The sequence below is a fragment of the Saccostrea cucullata genome, unplaced genomic scaffold (assembly GCF_032062105.1).
Source record: "Saccostrea cucullata isolate Sc308-1 unplaced genomic scaffold, CSIRO_AGI_Scuc_v1 ctg3817, whole genome shotgun sequence".
In the NCBI taxonomy this organism is placed as follows: Eukaryota; Metazoa; Mollusca; class Bivalvia; order Ostreida; family Ostreidae; genus Saccostrea; species Saccostrea cuccullata.
The window spans coordinates 27,993-50,373 of record NW_026931959.1 but is presented as its reverse complement, the minus strand read 5'-3'; the positions used below and the strand labels follow the sequence as shown (position 1 = coordinate 50,373).

The following is a 22,381-nucleotide window of genomic DNA, read 5'->3' as shown; positions in this document are numbered from 1 at the left end:
AACCAAAAACAGAACTTGACCTAGATATTTATCTGATACATGTATAATCTGTATACTATATTTCATTTCAGTAAGTACAGCCTCTGCAAGGAAAATGAACAGAAACTGCAAATGATTGGAATTTCAAGAGGCACAACTCTGTCAAACATGGAGCAATTTTACCCAAACAGAACTTGACCTACATGTAGATATCTGATATATCTGTATACCAAATTTCATTTCAGTATGTTGAACAACAGACAGACCGACCGACAAACCGACAGACAGCAGCAAATCAATATGCCCTCCCTTCTTGGAAGAGGGGCATAATAATTAAAAATTTGATGATTTGTTATAATTTAACACAAAATGCTAAAATAATTGGTTGCAACATAATTTTTCCCAAAGTGCATCAACTGACAATGTCTATGTACCACATGTACAAGGACAGAACTCTACATCTTACAGCCAAAATTGACCAGAAAAGCTAACAGATGGACAGCAAACACTGGAAAATAACCAATTGGAATTCTGAAATGCTAAAGTATCTGTACAAGTCTGGAAAGATAAGAAGGGGGGGGGACACATACATATCAAATGTGTGTTACTCGATAATCATTTACATTGAGTACAAAAGGTCAAAAGACATTTTGAAGAGCTTGAGTGGCTATTTGATGACATAAAGAAAATGGTATCAAAGCCAGGACGACTTTGGTATGATAATGTCCAAAACAAAGTTGAGCACCATTGAGAGTAGGAAAGTCACAAGTAAAACATCTCTTAAGATCACCAACTGTTATATTTAGCACCAGTTAAACTTAAAACAGTTCCATTTACAAACATTTATTTTTGTAAAGCACACCATCTGATATCAAGACTTTTTTGCTCGCCTTTTTTCCATCACAGTAAGAGTCAGAAGTGCTTTTAGATTTCTTTTCTATCCTCCAGCAGCAAATAATTATAAGGTTTACTGTAGTAAAGAACAGGTCTTTCTTCTTCTTTTAATTTCACTGAAGCATGTGATCTTTGAAGTTTTTCCATTGTTTCATCTGCCACAGATAACCTTGTAAATGTAACCTGTGAAAAAAGAACATTTAAAAAAAAAAGATATATTTTTTTTAATAATATAATTTGATCCTCTTTTAAGGAGTATAATCAAAGGTCTAGAAAAGATTCATAGACCACATTGCTTACTGAAAATGCTGAAAGTTACCAACCAACTGAAAATGCGCTTGACAAAGAATTTTTCAACCATGATGTAATTTTATTTGCAATTTTGGGATATTAAAACTGTTACATTTTCAGTTTATGATTTTTTTTAAATCAGTCAGTAATTTATAACATTCATATTTTAGTAGGCCTATTAAAAGCTTTACAAAAATCTGAAAACCTTTATTTAAAAAAAAAAGAATGTCTACCTACCTACCCAGTATAAAAGTTGAAGGCAGACAATTGTAAAACAAAGATTTTTTTTAAACTTGGTCTAATTAAATTAAACGTGACACTAGTACTGTAATGGTCATTGATCTTAATGGTTTAGGAAAAGCTTTTCCAAATTCATAGTGCTTGCCAAAAATGTCCTCATCATTTCATAAGTCATATTGAACAAGTCAAAAATCTTTTCTATAAATATCAAAATGACAAAATAGCTAGGATATGGAAAGAAAACCACTCCATCTCAAACTTTAAAGCTTAGTACAGTAAAACAGTAAGTTTATCTTAGTTCTTGTAATCACACAATTTTGGTCAATTCACAAGAAGTTTTGAGCATACCATAGTTTTTTCCACAGTCATTCCTAATATTGCCCCATTACATATTGATTTGTCCAGGTAGGTCAAAAGGTCACCGACATGTTGCGCAAGTAACCCATCAGGTAAATGGTAGCTCTGGGATCTCTGTGGAGAATCTTCTGTTCTTCTGAATTTCTGTAGTGATGGTCCTGTGACTCCTGTCTCTTCTTCCATGAAAGTGCATTCCTTTTTCACCTAAAATGAAAATCTAAATGAATTTTTTCATTATATTTTCACTATATAAATTTATATATTATAAAATAAATTTTATATAATAAGTAAACAATTAATATAAATAAAAAGTTGACTGTGTTTTCAGGCACACTGACTATGTAAGCCTCCTCTTGATAAAAATAATGCCCTTTGTTCCACATCAGGCAATATTTCATCCATTAGAGGCTAACAATATACATATATGGACTTGGGTTAAGGGCAACATTGATAATGTTTAATATTCCACTTTCATGTAAATTACTTGAAACTGATTCGTCAAGAAACATCTGTTAAAAAACACTATTACCCGCTGAATAATGAAGCCACACCCTCCTGTGTAGCAACAGTCAACATTGCTTGAGGACGGGTGATATTCCAAAAAATAGCGACTGCGCAGAATTTAAATTATGCACACACGGTTCACTGTTATATGTATTTTTATAAAACATTCAGTATAATATAATAAATATTGCATGTAGTTGAGTGTAACATTGCGCCTGGGTTGACAATGGTTTTCTTGGGGTGAAAATTTTTAATGTTACACTCAACTACATGCAATATTTATACTGTAAAACGAGAAAATTTGGCGCATTCATATTTTAGCGCAAACGCAAGTGGGAATACATTGGCGCAAACAAATTTTAGCGCTCGCACTTGTCAGTAAAATATATAAATGCCACATTTTTTTATTTTTTTTTATCCGCACCCGTATTTGACTTTTTGGATAGTCCAGCACACAAACACATTAGTACTCTCGTATATCAGTAAACATTTGTCACCTTTACCGCGGTACGTGTTGCTATCACATGGACGTGGTACAATGTTAAAATTTATTTCATCTCTATTTTCAATTAAAAGAAATGGAGTATTTACTAATTTAAATAACATTAAAACAATGCATGCATCGACAGAAAAATTACTAAGACAAAACGGTAATCCGGTATTGTCTGCAAGCTCAATCGCCACGTGCTTGATTGCATTGTTAACCTAGAGGTGATAGTTATTTACACACCGAGAAGCCAAAATTTGAGGGTCAATCTGCTCAATGCGTTATCGGCAACTCGGTTGTTATCGGACACTCGGTTGATCACAATTTTTTACAGGGTAGTAAATTATTTCAAATAAACTCTGTTAAATTAGAAACAGAGAATTTTCATTGTTATCTTCGTAAACGGAAATAAATATGGATACAAAATAACGCCTCGATACGTATTAGAATAGCATTTGTTAGCCTTGGGAAGACTTTAAAAGTCAAATTTGTTATATTTTGCAAGTTTTTCTCCAATTGGCATTGCTGTAAATAGCATTTTTTTTCAAAATCCTTATAACTACCTAGAGTTAATGATTGTCCACAAGAAGACATCGTCAGAATCTTGCAAATATGTTATTAAAGGACAAAAATCGCCAAATTTTAACTTTCAGCATGTTATCGGAAATACGGTTGAATAATTCACTTTGTTATCGGAAACTTCGGTTTTGGTTATCGGAAACACAGGTTGAGATAGATAAGGAAAAATATAAAGGAACGACAGAAATCCGCATGAAATATAAATATATAAAGTGGCTGGCACACAATTCTAATTTTTGCTTATTATTTACCTCTTTTAAGAATATACATGTAACTTTAAAAAATGCGTGTTTGGGGCATTTCTTACAGAAATCTGCTTGATCTTGACCTGTTGTTAAATATGGTATTAGTTTTAAATTTCATTTTTAGTTACCGAGGTCGCCCTTGTTTAAAATGTCTACTCTAGAGTCGCCGAGTAAGGAGTCGATCCTTATACGTTGCTGGTGTGTATCCCAAAGTGGGACGCCGCAATAAGTGCTAGCACAAAAAAGATCCCTCACTGCTCAATGGCCCTAAGTGCCGAGTATAAGACAAGATTTGTAGTTCTCTGCCGGCAAATGGTGGCGTCTCCATATGACTTGAAAATTCTTAAGATGACGTTAAACAACATAGTCAATCAAGGTGATTAGCGCAAAGCGAAAGAACAGTTGCCAGTCATTTTATCGACTTAGCACAGGCGACACCGAAATTCAAACTCACAACCTTTCCAACACGAATAAATTTATGTTTACGGTAAAGCAATTAAAGAATTAAAGAATTCAAAATCAATCAAATAAAGGGTGGTTAAATGTAGTTCCAAATAGGGCGTTAGACCAAACTTTATGACATAGAATTAAAACTTTTGAGGTGAAAAGAGATCGACATATAAAATTACGAAATCGTAAACACGGATCCGGATTTCTAAAGACATCATGAGAGGTTGTTTGACATACCAAGAAGGAATAAGAACCCCCTGATAAACGGTTACATCCAGCAGTGTGCTCTTCGTCATTATTGGCCAGATGCAATGTGTAAATAGAGCTCATACTCAGAAAAATCGAGGGGGGGGGGGATTCACATGGATATTGCATTGCTACTGGATGTTTTACTGAAGTAAAAATTCTCTGCCCCCTCCCTCCTCCGCCCAAGTGTAATTGAAAACCTTAATCACTGACTGTAGAAAAAGTTAAACATAATTATGAGGAACTGAAAATGAATCAACTAGCACCAGATCTCCTAGATAGGTAATTTTCAGGGTTGGGAAATCAGGTATTTTTTTTATATTAAAGTGTTTTCTCTATTGTGCTTTTTGCACAATAAAATCCCAGTCGACTCTTCTATTTTTATTTATTTATTTATTTATTTTTCAATATTTTTTCTGGACCTTGCTTTTTATTAAAGGATAGCCTCCTTAATCTACTACATATCCAAATTACATTGTATAAAAAGAATTAAGAATTATTATCTTTCTTTTTTGTTGACAACTATCTGATTGAAACAAGCTAGATCACATGATTAAAACAAGCTAAATCAAGTATTTAAAAAGTCCTATGTTCTTTTGCGAAGCAACAAAAGTGCTGACGTCACAATCACAGGCACTTGTTTTGTATATGGGGCACCCCTACTTAATTAAGCCTCAATGCTATATTTGTAACTGTTACGTGATTCCGGGGATCATGGGGAAACTTGAAATTTAAAAAAAAAAATAAATAATAATGTAATAATCAGTATTTCATAGTACAAAAGTAATTGATTGTTATGATCGATAAATTAAAGATACTGTACACAGAAAAAATTTTGTCCCCGTTTTATTTTCGCCCACTTGCCCTCGTCACGCTTGGGGAATTTAAAATGGGGCGAAATCAAAGAACACTCTATAATTTGTGCTTTCTGTTGCTGAAAGTATAATCAATTATCTGTCATAGATCACAAACTTTGTTTGCTGAAATTCAAATTGTCATCTTTTTAAGAACTGAAAGCTTTGACCGCAGAATATCATGGAATTTCGTCTTTTTTTTAATGTATTGTTGAAACAGAGGGAAAAAATTTAACCTGCCGGTGGGTTTCCGATTACCTGCACACATGAAAAACCGAATTATCCGGCAACTTCAACCGTATTTCCGATAACATGTTTTTGCCCAACATAGAATTTTAAATGCCCGTAAAATAATCCATAATTTGAATTTTGATATATGTCTGCTTATCTAAAGGTTTATGATAGTCCATATAGTTAATAAATCACTTTGTTTAATAAAATAAATTGATTTTGACCTCTACAAAGACTAAAATTTGTTGACATATTCAGAAAATTTTATTAAATTTCATTTTAAAGAGCTGTAGATCTCTTGAAAGAGTTTGATTTTGATCGTGCTTTTTACAGCTGAAAGCATTATCATTTATCTGACAAAGATCAGAGACTTTGTTTGCAGAAGTACACAATTATCATTGAATGAAGAAATTTAAAATCACTAACGTTTTCTAGGCATTGTTTTTCCTGCACCAGGTATCCGATAACAACCGAGTTGCCGATATCGCGTTGAGCAGTGTGAGGGTGCTAATGATAATAATCGGGTAACAACTACCGGTGTAACAATAGTTTAATTAAATTATAATTTGACAGAACTTTCTCGATCGAACCTACCATGTACAGTGCTAACTACTAGTGCGTATATAAAATCCAACGACCCTTGTACATTTACTGTACCTAATCGCGCGTTCCGGTTTACATGTACTTATAAAGCTTTGAACACACACAAAAAAGATAATATTTAGAAATCTGTTAGCGCACAATAAATTTTAGCGCTCAGGGGCTCTTGCTCCAAAGGCGCTAAAATTAGTAGTGCGCCAATTATTCTGGTTTTACAGTATATTGCTATACCTTTAAATATTTGTTCCTATACAAATCTATACAAAAAAAATCTAACATTTCAAATGTTTTGCTGAGCAGGCATAAAATCGATGTTGGACAGCTGAGTGAGCTAGATGTTGGACCAGTCGATGAGATGCTGGAACGCTTATGTCACAGAATGGGCCTAGCTTAATCTCTGTTCTCATTTTCATTCATTGGTGTTCAAAAGTAACGAACCTGATGTTGCATCACGAAAGACAGTACAACATACATGTATGTAAAAAAAAAATTAAAATGAAAGGTATAACAAAACATTTATTAACTATGTTCTCGGGCAAAATGTGTTTTGTCGACCCTCCAACCAAACTGTCTGCCTTCGGCCTAACAGCCTCAGGCAGACAGTTTGGTTCTTGGGTCCGACAAAATGCATGTTGCTTTCCAACTTTGTCAATAAATGTATCATATAACTAATGTGTATATATATTTTTTGCTCAGGCATTAATTATCAATTTAGCCAACTGCTTAGTACCGGATTTTCAATCTAATATCATATCTTCATTAAAAAAAAAAATTCTGGAAGAATTCCTAGTTAAGCCAACTAAGGATTAATGCACCAAGGGGCACAAAAACATTACATTTCATGCAGTAAAATTTAGGGTTACCTCACAAATTGCCACAGTGTATTTCTTCACATCTTTTGGACTAAAGCACACAATATCTGCCTTTACTGAAACTTTCTTCCCAAAAATCTCTGTTGATTCTGTATCTATTTCAGGCTCTACCCTAAAAAAAATAGATGTTGGGCATGTAAGAACTCATTCATGTACTTTACATGTTTTTAATTAAATAAAGTGAAAATAATTTTGATTTAAAAAGTATCTGAGTGGCAACCCTATTGTAATTCCTCATGTTATGAGTTCATTATCTTAAATTGTTTTAAACATTGCATTTTACTTGTAAGCTCAACTAAAGTGATCTAAAAGCCTTTGACTTTGTCCCAGATGTGATAAGACTGGGTAGCTAAGCAGACAGAGGGACAGTTAAAGAAGGTTTTTCTATATACCCCCCCCCCCCAAAAAAAAAATCACATGTAGATAGAGACAATAACAACAGTTTTCAATGACATAGCTTTTGAACATGTTACACTATACTTTAAAATACATGTTTATATATATCATAAAACTCAGTTTGGTAATGCAAGGCCTCATACAGACATAAAATTAGGGTACTATGAGCTAACTGAACCATAAAATTCAAAATTAAAAATTATACATATAGAGACAGCCATCAATCTGAAAGATGATAACCTGACAGATATAAACATGACATACAATAATACAACTAGTCTCATAAAATATTTTGAAAAATTATGAGTAATTTCGTTAACATTTACATGACGTCAATTCCAAACATCTGAAGAAATTGCTTAAATAGGCAACGATACTTTTCCTCAGAAATAATAGGCTTATTTCCTTTCAGAATATACCAAAGGCTTACTCCAAATTTCTTCATAAATGTTGAGTACTTTGATCTTGAAATAAAAAAAAGAATACTTTGTCAGACAAAATGTGAACATACAGTACAATTACATTAAATACAACAGATATGTACTATTATCAGTTAGGGGTGAGACTGAAATCAGTCATTTATAAAATAATGATTAATACAAGTCATAAATTTGGTTTTTGTACTGATTAAAATTCATTTTTAGAATAACTAACATGACTAAAGAGAATCATTTATAACAATGTGGAGTTAACTTTAGAGGAATGGTTTTAATAATTTAATTACATATAGTATATGTCTGTACTTCATCTTTTAATTTTGAATCAGATCAATTTTTTCTTTGTTTGATTTAGGAATGCTGCAAATGTTTGGTGCTGAGGACTATAATTGTGCAGTATTAAAGGGATCTTATTCATTAGCATGATTAGGGCTAGGTGATCATGATCATAGTCATTATTACAGTTTTATGTACATTGATAGGTATCACTTTATTTGAGCCACAAAAATCACAGGCACCAAACTCGCTTGAATTTTTGACCCCCTAGGGGTCAAAAATTCAAGCGAGTTTGGTGCCTGTGGCAAAAATGACTGTATGTGTTAAACTTAATTACTGGTAATAAATTTCCTTTTTGCATTGAACATGTTGAATCAAACACATAACTTTTTTTTTTCACAAATAAGAAGAACTTATTGAAGTTAATCATATTAATTTGTTAATATTCAAAGTAGTTGTGTATAAAATTATTTTGATCAAGAGGTAATTATTTAATTATCATTTATTTCATATCTATATTTATCACTTTTTTTTAAATATATAAAACCCAGCATGTTAAATAAACAAAGAAATTTAACATTTACAGAAGTTAGAATTTTTTTTGCAATATTTCGATATTTATTTCTTCAGATGTACATGATGTATCGATATGTACCATCCTCACATAGAATTAATATATATATTATAAATACATGTATCTTACTCTATCGTCCCAAACTTATTTTTCAAGTCAAGTGTGACATGGGACCTACATGTTACATGTTGTTTACACAATCTAATTAGGAGGACACTTCTCTATGTCCCACATCAAAAAAATTTACCCTAGATGCAGGTGATTTCATCAAAATATTTACAAATCGGGGGCACATAAAAATTAAATGGAAATATGAAAAGGAAGAGGAATGTATTACAGATTTATTAATGTATGCATATCCCATGTTTTATTCAGGTTTAGATAAATAATCGAGCGAAGTTTACGCAAGGTGAGGCGGATGACGAGAAAAGAGTTGCAAGCCTGGAGTTCTCTCTTTATATGTATCAGTCGAAAACGACATATTTAAAAACAGCTTGTACAGACAAAATAGTTACATTTTTGATAATATATAGTGCATATTAGAACAGAAACATAGGTAATCAGAGATTACAGAGCTCACCTCAACGAATGTTGCCTTTAAGTAAGGCAAAGTCACACAATTACCCAACAAAAAGTGTACATCCAAAAATGCAACATTTATGAAATTTTGATCTGATACTTTGAAACAGACCTATATAAAAACTTCAATCTAGCTCTTCATCACAAAAATGTGATCAAATCCAGCATCTGAAGCAAGTTTAAGAGTTTTCATCCCTTGATGCATCATTTGGGCAAGTTTGGTTTATTTAAGCCTTATAGTTTCTTGGTGATAGACCTGCACCCATAACTTTTTACCTGGTCCATTATCTGGAAAATGTATGTCGAATTCAGCATCCGGAGCAAGTCCATTAGTATGCATCCTAAGATGTATCATCCATGCGAGTTTGCACAATATAGGTCTAATAGTTAATTAGAAATGAAACCTGCTTAAAAATTTAATCTCCTCATTCATCCAGAAAAAAATGTAGTTCAGATTCAGCATCTAAAGCCAGCCTGGTAGAATGCAACCTTAGATGTATCATCCATGCAAGATTGGTCATTAAAGAACTCATAGTTACTTGGAAATGAAACCTGCACCAAAAACTTTAACCTGTTCACTCATCCAGAAAATGTAGGTCAGATTCAGCATCCAAAGCAAGTCTGGTAGTATGCATCCTAAGATGTATCATCCACGCAAGTTTAGCCATTATAGGCTCATTGTAACTTGGAAATGAATCCTGCCCCAAAAACTTTAACCTGTTCACTCATCCAGAAAATGTAGGTCAGATTCAGCATCCGAAGCAAGTCTGGTAGTATGCATCCTACGATGTACCATCCATGCAAGTTTGGTCAACATAGGGCTTATAGTTACTTGGAAATGAAACCTGCACCAAAAACATTAACCTGTTCACTCTACCGGAAAATGTAGGTCAGATTCAGCATCCGAAGCAAGTCTGGTAGTGTACATCCATAGATGTATCATCCATGCAAGTTTGGTCAACATAGGGCTTATAGTTACTTGGAAATGAGACCTGCACCAAAAACATTAACCTGTTCACTCAACCGGAAAATGTAGGTCAGATTCAGCATCCGAAGCAAGTCTGCTAATGTGCATCCTTAGATTTACCATCCATGCAAGTTTGGTCAACATAGGGCTTATACTTACTTGGAAATGAGACCTGCACCAAAAACATTAACATGTTCACTCAACCGGAAAATGTAGGTCAGATTCAGCATCCGAAGCAAGTCTGCTAATGTGCATCCTTAGATGTACCATCCATGCAAGTTTGGTCAACATAGGGCTTATAGTTACTTGGAAATGAGACCTGCACCAAAAACATTAACATGTTCACTCAACCGGAAAATGTAGGTCAGATTCAGCATCCGAAGCAAGCCTGGTTATGTGCATCCTTAGATGTACCATCCATGCAAGTTTGGTCAACATAGGGCTTATAGTTCCTTGGACATGAGACCTACACCAAAAACTGCACCAAAAATGTTAACCTGCTCCAAAAACATTAACCTGGTCATTCCTTTGCTGAAATTGCAGCATCTGAAACTTTGACTGGTACAGTGAAACACATTAGAAGCATCTTTCATGCATGTCTAATCAATATAGGACATAGAAGTACTTAAAAAGAAAACTGCTCCAAAAAACTTAACCTGGGACACCGACACTGACGCCGACGCCGAGGGTATTACTTAAGCTCCCCCAACTTCGTTGAGGTGAGCTAAAAATTGAAAACAAGAGGCCCATGGGCCACATCGCTCACCTGAGAAGCTTTGACCATTCTGTTCTTTACCAGATTTCCCCCTTGTTATAAATAATGCATCCCCACCCTACCACACTGATCATAAATTAGACATTTTGAAATCTACACTACCCCATGAACTTTTCATTGACACATATGTTTCAGCTTTTTTTGGCCCAGTGGTTCTTGAGAAGAAGATTTTCAAAGATTTTTCCTATGTATTTCTATGTAAAACTTTGATTCCCTATAATGGCCCCTCCCTTCCCCCGGGGGTCCTGATTCCGACAATTTAGAATTTACACTACCCAAAAATGCTTCCACATAAGCTTCACTTTTTCTGGCTCAGTGGATCTTGAGAAGAAGATTTTCAAAGATTTTTCCTTTATCTTTCTATGTAAAACTTTGATTCCCCATTGTGGCCCCGCCCTTCCACCAGGGGTCATGATTTGAACAATTTAGAATCTACACTATACCAGGATGCTTCCACAAAAGTTTCAGCTTTTCTGGCACAGTGGTTCTTGAGAAGAAGATTTTCAAAGATTTTTTCTATATATTTCTATGTAAAACTTTGATTCCCCATTGTGGCCCCGCCCTTCCCCCGGGGGTCATGATTTGAACAATTTAGAATCTTCATTATACCAGGATGCTTCCACATAAGTTTCAGCTTTTCTGGCCCAGTGGTTCTTGAGAAGAAGATTTTCAAAGATTTTTCCTATATCTTTCTATGTAAAACTTTGATTCCCTATTGTGGCCCTGCCCTTCCCCCAGGGGTCATGATTTGAACAATTTAGATTCTACACTATACCAGGATGTTTCAACATAAGTTTCAGCTTTTCTGGCCCAGTGGTTCTTGAGAAGAAGATTTTTTAATGGCCCCACCCTATTTTTGTCTTTTCTTGATTATCTCCCCTTGCGAGGGGATATGTCCCTTCATTTTAACAATTTAGATTCCCCTTCACCCAAGGATGGTTTGTACCAAGTTTGGTCAAAATTGGCCCAGTGGTTCTTGAGAAGAAGTCGAAAATATGAAAAGTTTACAGACAGACGGACAGACAGACAGACAGACGGACAGACAGACGGACGGACGACGGACAAAATGTGATCAGAAAAGCTCACTTGAGCCTTCAGCTCAGGTGGGCTAAAAAGGTGACTGAAACCCAGATTTAAAAAGAAAAAAAATGGAAAAGGGGGGGGGGTCCATACCCCAAGTGCCTATGATTCAAACCTGCAATGTACATTAATTTATCAATCCGTAAGACAAGCCCCTATGATTCAAATCAGTGAAACATAAGAACTTAAGAAGCTGCTCCTTATGCTGTGACTCTAAGCAGATACTCTAACCACTAGTCTTTGCTAAATTTGACTATCATCATTCATTTTATAGCCTCACCACTGACTGATTTTTAGTTTCTGTCCAGTTATTATCTTATAGAAAAAAAATCAGATAAGAAGTCACCAGTATTTGACCACTGGCTGTTGACTATTTATTCAAGCACCTGTATTACCATGCATACTTGGTAATATACAAGCATGAGGAATCCCTTATTTGCAATACTTACATGTCTATTTCTTTGAATCTATTGCTGTACCGCAGCTTTTCCTCTACTGCCGTGCTGGCCTCAAGAAATTGAGACCTTTAAAATTGATTTCAAGCAGTTTCTCATGATTTAGATTATTAAGATGACCCAAGATATCTGTTAGCTCCTCAAGGTTTTGTATTTCATCACGCATGAGGTTATATGCCACAGCGGACTTGTGCTCCGTGATAATATCAGTTGGCGATTTACGTTCAAAACGTATTCCAAGTTTTTCGATTAAACTTCTCCTCCATTCACAAGTGCTTGATGGCACGTCATTTTCAGTCGATCTTGGTGAGCTGAAACTTGGCAGAAGAATTCCTGAGGATGATCTCGAAGATTGTCTTGTAATGTTACTTCTGCTTGCTTGGCAATAAACATTTGCCTGTGAGCTTTCAGAAAATTCCGCCATTTTCCCCAAAAATGTCAACAGAGATTTTGCGCATGCGCGTACGAAGCTCGCTTCGCCCTGGCTACCTTTTCGAACTCGGTCTCTTGGTCCCCCTTATGAATCTTACAAACCATTCGATAAAATTGGAACATACCTCATTACATAAAATGTTTAACACTTGATATGACATGAGCGTATTTTTTTTTTTTACATAATCAACAACTCAGTTAAACCAGAACTCTCTTAATACTGCACAATGTCTACTTGGTAAACTTATATTTATAATGTTTTTTAGGCTACATGTACATGTAGATATCACACTATATCTACATGTATCAGCTGTCTACATGGGCGTCGGTGAGGGGGGCTAATCAAAAGGGGGCTACACCAAGGAAAAAAGGTAAATTCCAATTTTCTATGCCTATATAAGCTCTATTTTTTGCAATTAAGTGGGGGGGGGGGGGGCTAAGTAGGGGGAGGTGGGGTTTCCATGCCTATGGTCTATTTAGACCGAAAATTGACTGAGCAAAGAGCTGCTACTGTATAGTTTATAGACATAAATTCAATTTAGGGGCAAATATGAGCAAAGTAAAACATATACGTACGCGGCACAAAATATTTTATTGAGAAGGATAATGGAATTCAAAGGATTACACAGATATTCAGATTTAAGAAAATTCAAAGGGGTGCTGAAGGGGGTATTGGAGTGTGTCTCTCCCTTCCATTGGAGGTTCTAAATGGTTATTTTCCAGCATTTTTGCGACTTATTATCAGTAGCTTTTTTTAAAGAACGGTCATCACAATGAATTTTATTAGAATTTGAATTTTTTTTAATCCCATTATCTTTAACATAAGAGATAAGAATATTTTTTTTTAATTGTGTTGAATCAAATCTTTTTAGGAATAAATATAATTAAAAGCATTTAAATTTAGCTCTAACTTCCAAGATAGGATTACAACTGATATTATCCCAGAATCAAGCGCCTCTTTTTTAATTTGTGTGCCAAGCATTAAATATACCAGTTTTTTTTTTAATGGGTGGCACTGTAGCTCTCCCTGATCTGTCAATATACTCTCTGGAGAGTCACAGCTCTGCATCTATAGACTATACTGCATTTGATTTGGAATATAAAACACAATGATTTTACATACTGAAGAATTAGTAAAGTACATAAACGTACGCTCGTGGTTTGGAAACTATTGAAAAGGTGTGATTTCGTTTATAGGTGGAGGTGGGGTGGGGGGTGGGGGTGGTTATTGTCCATGTGGTTAAAGTAATAAAATAAAATAAATAAATACAAATTGAAAACAGGGCATTTATGAAAAACAAAAAAGGTTAATTCTTGCTTTGACAGGACCTCTTCTGGGCATAAACATGTATATACCCGGGTTTAAATTTATTTACTGTTAATTTTTTATACAGTTGTATTCTCAACTACGAAAGCCAATTAGGATGTATCAATGGAGAAAAAAAATGAAAAGGCGTTATATATGGAAGGGAATTACCGCCAAAAGTCTATGTACCTTGCTTTTATTCTTATTCTGCCTACTTCTTTATGCCGTTTGGTATTATTGTAATTATATGTCACTTTATTGTTTTCATATTCCTCTTTATTACATTTCACTTTGACTTTTATCCTTCTTCATTTCGTCCTTACTTCTATGTTTCTTTATTCTTGTTAAGGTAATTCCACCCTCCTATGATGTCATAGGTTTTTGCAAAATCTGTAATTAGTTTAAATTCATACCTAATAAAACAATATCTTTTGGAAAAATGCTTAAAATAGGTGTAATGATAATTATTGTTAAGTAAAAGAATTTTAAAAATGCATATTTTCCTTATTTAATCAATTTTTTAATCTTTGAAAAATGTTGACAAGGGCAATAACTCCTTCTAAGGTCTCTTCATTCAGGCATTTCTTTATTGTTAAATAGTATCCCTGATATTCACAATTCAAAAGTATCTTTTAAGTAGGAAGTATTTAGGAACACTCAGCATCAGAATTATGCATTTTAACCAGTTTTTACATATTTTCATAATTATACTTTCTACCAAAAATATGCGATTTTTTATGTTGACACACACTTCTGTTTATTTATGTTTCGCATCTTAAATAATATGGTGACCTATATTTTTTTTGCAATAATTGGAAAGTTTAAAGTGTGTTAAATGAAAATAAATGCAGTTTTTGTACTTTGAACCTATAAAATTGTGAGGGTGGAAACACCTTAAGTCATTTTATTTTCTTTTAAATTGATACAGTATCTTAAATGATTATCTCTATTACGAACGTTAACTCAATCACGCAAACAATGAAGCATATTAAATGAAGACGAATACGAGTTGTCCTGATTTAGTGCCGCATTATAACGCTAGGTGGCAGGGGTGTTCGCTAAGAGTGTTGGTAAAATTAGGTAAGCAAACCGGGCCGGGGTAATTCGAGTTTTTTCCAATTTTCTGCCTTAATACTTTATCAATCGAACTTAAATTTTCAAATGAATGATGTTTGTTATTAGTTCAGGTATGTACCCGATACATGCCAATGTACCTGATACACGCCATTCCCTCGGAAGTCTCGCTAGATGTTAAGATTTCCCCTGGAAGACTGACTACATAGTGATGCTTCCTTCGGAAGACTATACAGTGGGACTTCCCCCGGGGTATAGCTAGTCTTCCGTGGGAAATCTCGCTATATATAGCAATTCGCCCCCACTTCATAGCAACACCTCCCCCGAATATTTCTTTAATCGTAAAACGATGTTTATATATACGAACGTTTTCAGTTTTTGAAGAAAAGTTATCCGTCCTATACACATGATACATGTATGAAGAAATATTTAAATAATATCATTTTAAAAGTGCTTTATAATTAAATCATTTTAACCAATAGTTAAACATAGATAATCTTCAAGAGTACATATGGATAATGACCCCCCCAGCTCCCCCTGTGGTTACGGCGTCTAGAGTCACGAAGTACAGTAGTAAGGAGTCGATCAATACGTCGTGGGTAAGAATCCCACTGAAGGACGTGGAGTTCAATCTATCGGGTGAGATCTAGACCTTGTTATCCGAGGTCCCGTGTCGCAGTAGGTGCTGGCACGAAAAAAGATCCCTCACTGCTCAATGGCTATAAGTGCCAAGTATATAGGACAAATTTGCAGCTCTCCACCGGCAAGATGTGGCTTCTCCTTTTGAGTTAAACATTCTCACAAGGGGCATTATACAATGTACAACTTGATCAAACCACCAAAGTCTCAATATATATACTGACTTCCGGGTGGACGACCTCCTATGGGGTAAGTTTCACCGGTAGAGGGGTGGGTGGCCACGAAACATTTTCCTAAACGTAACTTTTTACTATTGGAAAAGTTCAGCGAAAGGCTTGTTGCCCCCATCCCTTACCCTTTTTATTGCAGTACTAATAGTCAGTTTATATATTAAAAGTCATGTACTTATTTGCATGAGTAAACTTGAGTACTGAAAAAAAGTTGACGACCCCTCCCCCCTCACCACCACCAAACAGAATTTTTGAGTTCTAAGAATTTTTTTAGCTCTTCTGGCTGATCACAAATACCACGCGTACTAAAGATATAAATTCTTTCTTTATTGAAAATTATGTGCTATTTTAATATAAGATATTAACGCTGAAAATAAGACCAGGGAGTTTCTAGTATGTCTGGATGCATGATACCTAGTTCCTACTTCGCCTACCATGTGCGGATCTAGAGGGGGTGGGGTGTTAGGACCCCTGGAATTTACAAGGTTTAAAAATGTATACACTAAAGCAAGGAAAAAATGTTAAACGCTCCCTACGAAATAGGATTTTGACGTTTGGGTGAGTTTAGGTTTTTTATGCTCGTCAAGAAATTTCTGGGATTGGAAATTTTTTTGGACTGGGGTGGAACCCCCCCCACCCCACCCCCCGGAAAAAAAATTTGGATCCGCGCCTGCCTACCCATATTAACGCTCCTCACTCCTTTGCAAAGTCATGTCCCTAGAATCACGCACATGAGCAGTTACTAATCTGTCGTGAAGTGAAGTTCAGTTCATTGGAAGGTTCTGAAAAACAACCCAATTTATGAGGGTTATCTAGTATCAAAATATTGAACATTTTTGTATTAATTAAACTGGAATTCAATAATCCAACAATTAACTTTAATAGAGTTATATTTTTCAGCATTGTACGTTTTTGAGAGTAGGGAGGGGGCAACAAGAGAATAAATAGTAAAGTACCCGGCTGAAAGCACCTTGACAAGCGAAAAAAAAACCAGGAAATTGTCCAAACTTGAAAATACATACTAGGCGTCGGAACCGTGGAGGGGGGGGGCTTAGCCCCCACTTTTTTTTCCAGAGATAGACTTAGTACAGACGTTCCTGCATAGGTTTAGACCCCCCCCCCCCACCTTACCATGGACACGATGCAGTATAGGTTTAAAATGGGGAAAGTGGTTTTGTATGGAAAAAAAACTTTGGCACTGGAGTTCGAACCTACCCCCAACCCCATCCCCACCCCCACCCCCACCCCGACGTAATTGAATATTTGGGTTCGGAAAATGGACATTTCTTTTCTTTTTTTTTTTTTTTTGCTTGTCAGATTTTTTTTAAGGTCTTACAAAATTCTTACACTTAGCCCCCCCCCCTTTCAATTTGCTTCCGATGCCAATGAAATCCTATTTCGAAGGCGGGGTGAGTTTTGGGTAAGATTCAACTTCTTCTATAGAATCAAATTTAAATTTTCTTCCTACAATACGTACTACATTAACTTATTTGACCCTTACTCTTACAAAGAGTGGGTCGGCCTTTCAATGAACATATTCAGTATAGTATAAAGTTATGTCTGAAAAAAGTGGCCGCTATTCCTGTGTGCCCAGAGAAAATAAATATGAAGTTTCCATTATTGGATCGGATTATTGGATCCAGCCTTCAGAAGTTCGATTGATAATTAAAGTACTCAGGCGTATTTAAGAATCTCAAATAACCCGACCCGGGTTTGGTTACCTAGTTTTACCAACACTCGTAGCGAACACCACACCACCTAGCGTTATAATGCCGCACTAAAGAAGTCGGTTCACTTTATGCATAAAATGGCCCTGTAGATATACCAATTAATTGATCAACGCTTGATTTTCTATTTGAAGCATTAAAATAAAATAGAGACTTGGTGCTTTCATATCCTATAAAAAATTGTCTCCACAAAGTCCGGTCTAGGAGAACTGGCTAAATAAAATTGCAATAATCTAGAATTTTTAGGAAAACGGGTATAAATGAGTACTTTCAGTGAAGAAAAATAATATGAGCGCACCCTCTGATCTAAAAAATAAAACATGTCTATGAATCCTCAGAAACAGTTTTATCATTTATTAGTTGCATATTTTAGATCAGAGGTTGCGCTCTATAACAAATATTAAAAAATACTTTAAAAATTGGCCATTTTTGTAGACTTTTTTCTGAATATGGGGAAATTGACGCGTTTCGTGACGTCATAATGCATTGACTAGCCAGAAAATGACGTCATTTTTTACAGGATCGGAGTCACCAAAGATCTAAGTGATATTCTTATGCATTTTAACTAAAACTATGCAGTTTCAGTTTTTCCGAAAATCACAGGGCCAAATAAGGCAAAAGTGAACCTTGTTCTTTTGACGGTTTGGCAACTTCCATTCGTCTTCATTGAATATGCTTCATGTTTGCGTGATTGAATAATTTATTTAAGAAACTGTTTAAGTTTTAAAAAAAAGTAGAATGAATTTACAAGAATAAAGCAACATAGAAGTAAGGACAAAATGAAGAAGGATAAAAGTCAAAGTGAAATGTAATAAACGAATATGAAAACAATAATTAAGTGACATATAATTACAATAATAACAAAGCATAAAGAAGTAGGCAGAATAAGAATAAAAGCAAGGTACATAGACTTTTGGCGGTAATTCCCTTCCATAGTTATAACGTCTTTTCAAAAGGCGTAATAACGCAAAAAGGCCATATTATTATGCCCCCCCCCTTTTTTGGGTAAAAGCGTATTAACGCTAAAAAAGGTGTGATAATGCGAAAAATGCATTATAAGGCAATTATCTCTCCGAAAGGTATAATTAAATGTACGCCTTTAAAAAGGTTTGTAATTACGCCTTGTCAAAAGGCATTAGTACGCCTTTCCAAAAGGCTTTCTTACACCTTTCGAGTAACCATAATAGTGCCTTTGACAGGACTGTGCTGACCTGGAACTCACCAAATGGAGTAGTCCGAAAAATCTTACGTTTTCCAGGCCTTTTTTTTTTCACGATTTTGATATTTTACGTGCCAGGAAAACGTCAGAACCGGCGCCATTATGGCAACTGGAAATTTCGCCTTCTCCAACGAAAGTTCATTTTTAAATACTTGCGAACCGAACTAAATGTCGAAATCAGACTTGATCAACAGCACAATGCCTCTTGTACTCAGCAATATCGATGAAAAGAAAATATCTGACACACACTTCGCTACAGGACTTGCAAGATTTTAAAATGCACGAAATGATGATAAATCACGACAGTGTGGTGAAATCTTTTCAAAGGACATTGTGACTTTGAAATTTAAATTAATTTGGTTCGTAAGTATATCTTAAATCAACTCCACTCTAAAAAAAGTTTTACTTGTTATTTTTAAAATAATATATTAGATTGAGAAAAACTAGTAATTATTAGTAATCCATTTAGTCAGAATAGCAAGTAAATGACTATCATGGTTAGTAATTGTAAACATAATTAGTAATAAGGATGAATTCATTTACTTATACATGTAAAATGATTTACTAAGTATCAATAGAGTTACTTAAATTATAGGAATTGTATTACTTAAAGTTAGTAAATGAACTACTCATTTTTGTTAAATTATTATTACTTAATTCAGAGATAATATGCTTTCTATTTACTAAATTTTATGAATTATTACTAAGTAAATGTAATTCTGAAATTAATTAAAATCTAGAATATTATTACTTAAAGGAATACTAAGTAAATGAAATACTTATCATATTTACAAAAATCGACATTATTTACTAGAAACACTGCAAGGTACCCACCCTCTGACATGTGAGTACTACTCACAGATTTCTTTATCAGAGTTCCCTAATTGGGCCCTCTGAATGGTTAAAATAAATCTACTTATGATGGATACAATTAAACTTTCCATTTCTTTTGCCAATTTCTTTGTAACTGTTTTACTATATATTACAATAAAACATTTGATTCCAACTTCGAAAGCCTTAAAAATTGAATAAGTTGTATTTTTTTAAGGACAATTTTAACAAGAGGCCCACGGGCCTTATAGGTCACCTGTGCATCATGCAACAACTTTCAAATGATTGAATTTGTTTCATGTTTTAAGCTAGATGCTAAGGCATTCACAATTGTGGAAGAGGCACTCTTGCTCAACATAACTATGTAATTAGTTAGTGTATCTAATACCCAGAAACAGAGAAGACGATTTTCAAAGATTTAATGCATTTTCACTATATAATCAATAGAGCCCCACCCTAACACCAGAACCGTGATCCTGGGGCCATAAAATTCACAATTTTGGTAGAGGCACTCTTGCTCATTATAACTATGTACATAGTTAGTTTATTTAAAACCTAGGAGCAGAGAAGATTTTCAATCTTGCTTGTTAAGATAATTGTTTTTGTGTGCGTCCTTGCTGTCTTTTGTACATCATTATCTGAATATATGGTATTGAAAGGACATCTGAATTTAGAATCAATAAATCAAACTGTTCATGTTCTGTAATACAATGCAGGTCGTCCATATTTGCTAGAGTTTAGTCGCAATGTTTACAACACATGCATTCCTCAGCAGACAAGATATAATGCAATTTCACTATATAATCAATAGAGCCCCACCCTAACACCAGAACCCCTGACCCTGGGGCCATTAATTTCACAATATTGGTAGAGGCACTCTTGCTCATCATAATTATTTACTGAATTAGTGTATTTAATACTTGGGAGCAGAGAAGAAGATTTTCAAAGATTTAATGCATTTTCATAATATAATCAATATAGAGCCCCGCCCTTACACCAGAACCCTGACCCTGGGGCCATGAATTTCACAATTTTGGTAGAGGCACTCTTGCTCATCATAATTATTAACTGAATTAGTGTTTTTTATACCTAGGTGCAGAGAAGAAGATTTTCAAAGATTTAATGCATTTTCATTATATAATCAATATAGAGCCCCGCCCTAACACCAGAACCCCTGACCCTGGGGCCATAAAATTCACAATTTATGAAGAGCCTTTCTTGCTCATCATAACTATGTGCTTAATTAGTTTATTTAATACTCAGGAACAGAGTAGAAGATTTTCAAAGAAATAATGCATTTTCACTATATAATCAATAGAGCCCCACCCTAACACCAGAACCCCTGACCCTGGGGCCATAAAATTCACAATTTATGAAGAGCCACTCTTGCTCATCATAACTATGAACTTAATTTGTTTATTTAATACCCAGGAGCAGAGAAGAAGAAATTTAAACACTTACTGCATTTTCACTATATAATCAATAGAGCCCCGCCCTAACACCAGAACCCTGGGGCCATGAATTTCACAATTTTGGTAGAGGACTCAATGCTGATTACAATCATACCAACAGTGTGACTGCTTGATGTCCGGGAATAAAAAAGAAGATTTTTAAAGATTGCACAATTTTTAGTGGTTTTTGCCCCACCCCCCAGGCCCCAGGGGGGGCGGGGACCACGAAATTCACAATTTTTGTTCCCCTTCACCCATAGATGCAGTATGTCAAATTTGATTGAAATTGGTTCAGTGGTTTCAGAGAAGAAGCTGAAAATGTTTAAATGTTAACGCACGACGCACAACGCACGACGGACGACGACGGACAAAAACGGATAGCAATAGGTCACCTGAGTTTACTCAGGTGACCTAAAAATGGTTAAACATTTCAAGTACTTAATATCGCATTTTTATTAGTGTGACTTTTTTTTCACATGAAGGTATACTTAGATGAAAGATAACTCCTCCTCACAGACAATTAGTGATAAGACTACCATATTTAAGTAATTACTGATCTGAATTCGCCTTGATTTAGTAAATAAAGTTTTGTTTTAAGTAAATCAATTAAATACAATTCAAACATGCAAGATGTGTTTGTGAAACACCTATGCCACTGTATGGCAACATAGCAAAGGTTAAACTTTTCTTAAATGCAAATTTAATTATTGGGATTTTTGATATCTCCAAGGTCAAAAGGTTAAGGTTATTGGTATCTAATGAAAGGTCTTGCTACAAAAAAAAAATACATATGTGAAATATGAAAACACTTGCCTCAACCCTTCAGAAGCTATGGTCAAGGTTACCAATTTTGAAATGTAGGTCAAACTCCAAGGTCAAGGACAAAGGGACAGAGTTGGTGGTACCCGAAGAAAGGTCTTGTCACAAGGATGAACTATGTTAAGTATGCATGCACTAACCCTAATCCTTTTAAAGTTACAGTCAAGGTTTGCTTTCTTTTTAAAAGTGGGTCAAACTCCAAGGTCAAAGTCAAAGTTCTTGGTATCCTATAAATGGTCTTCTCCAAATGATTACATATATGTAAGTATGAAAGCACTTTTCCTT

The 22,381-nt window shown here is 34.9% G+C and overlaps 1 pseudogene; it reads right to left on the bottom strand.

Moving 5' to 3' along the window:
- Positions 1-850: 850 nt before the first annotated feature.
- LOC134234109 (uncharacterized) lies at positions 851-12,857 on the bottom strand (annotated as a pseudogene).
- Between the last annotated feature and the right edge of the window lie 9,524 nt (positions 12,858-22,381).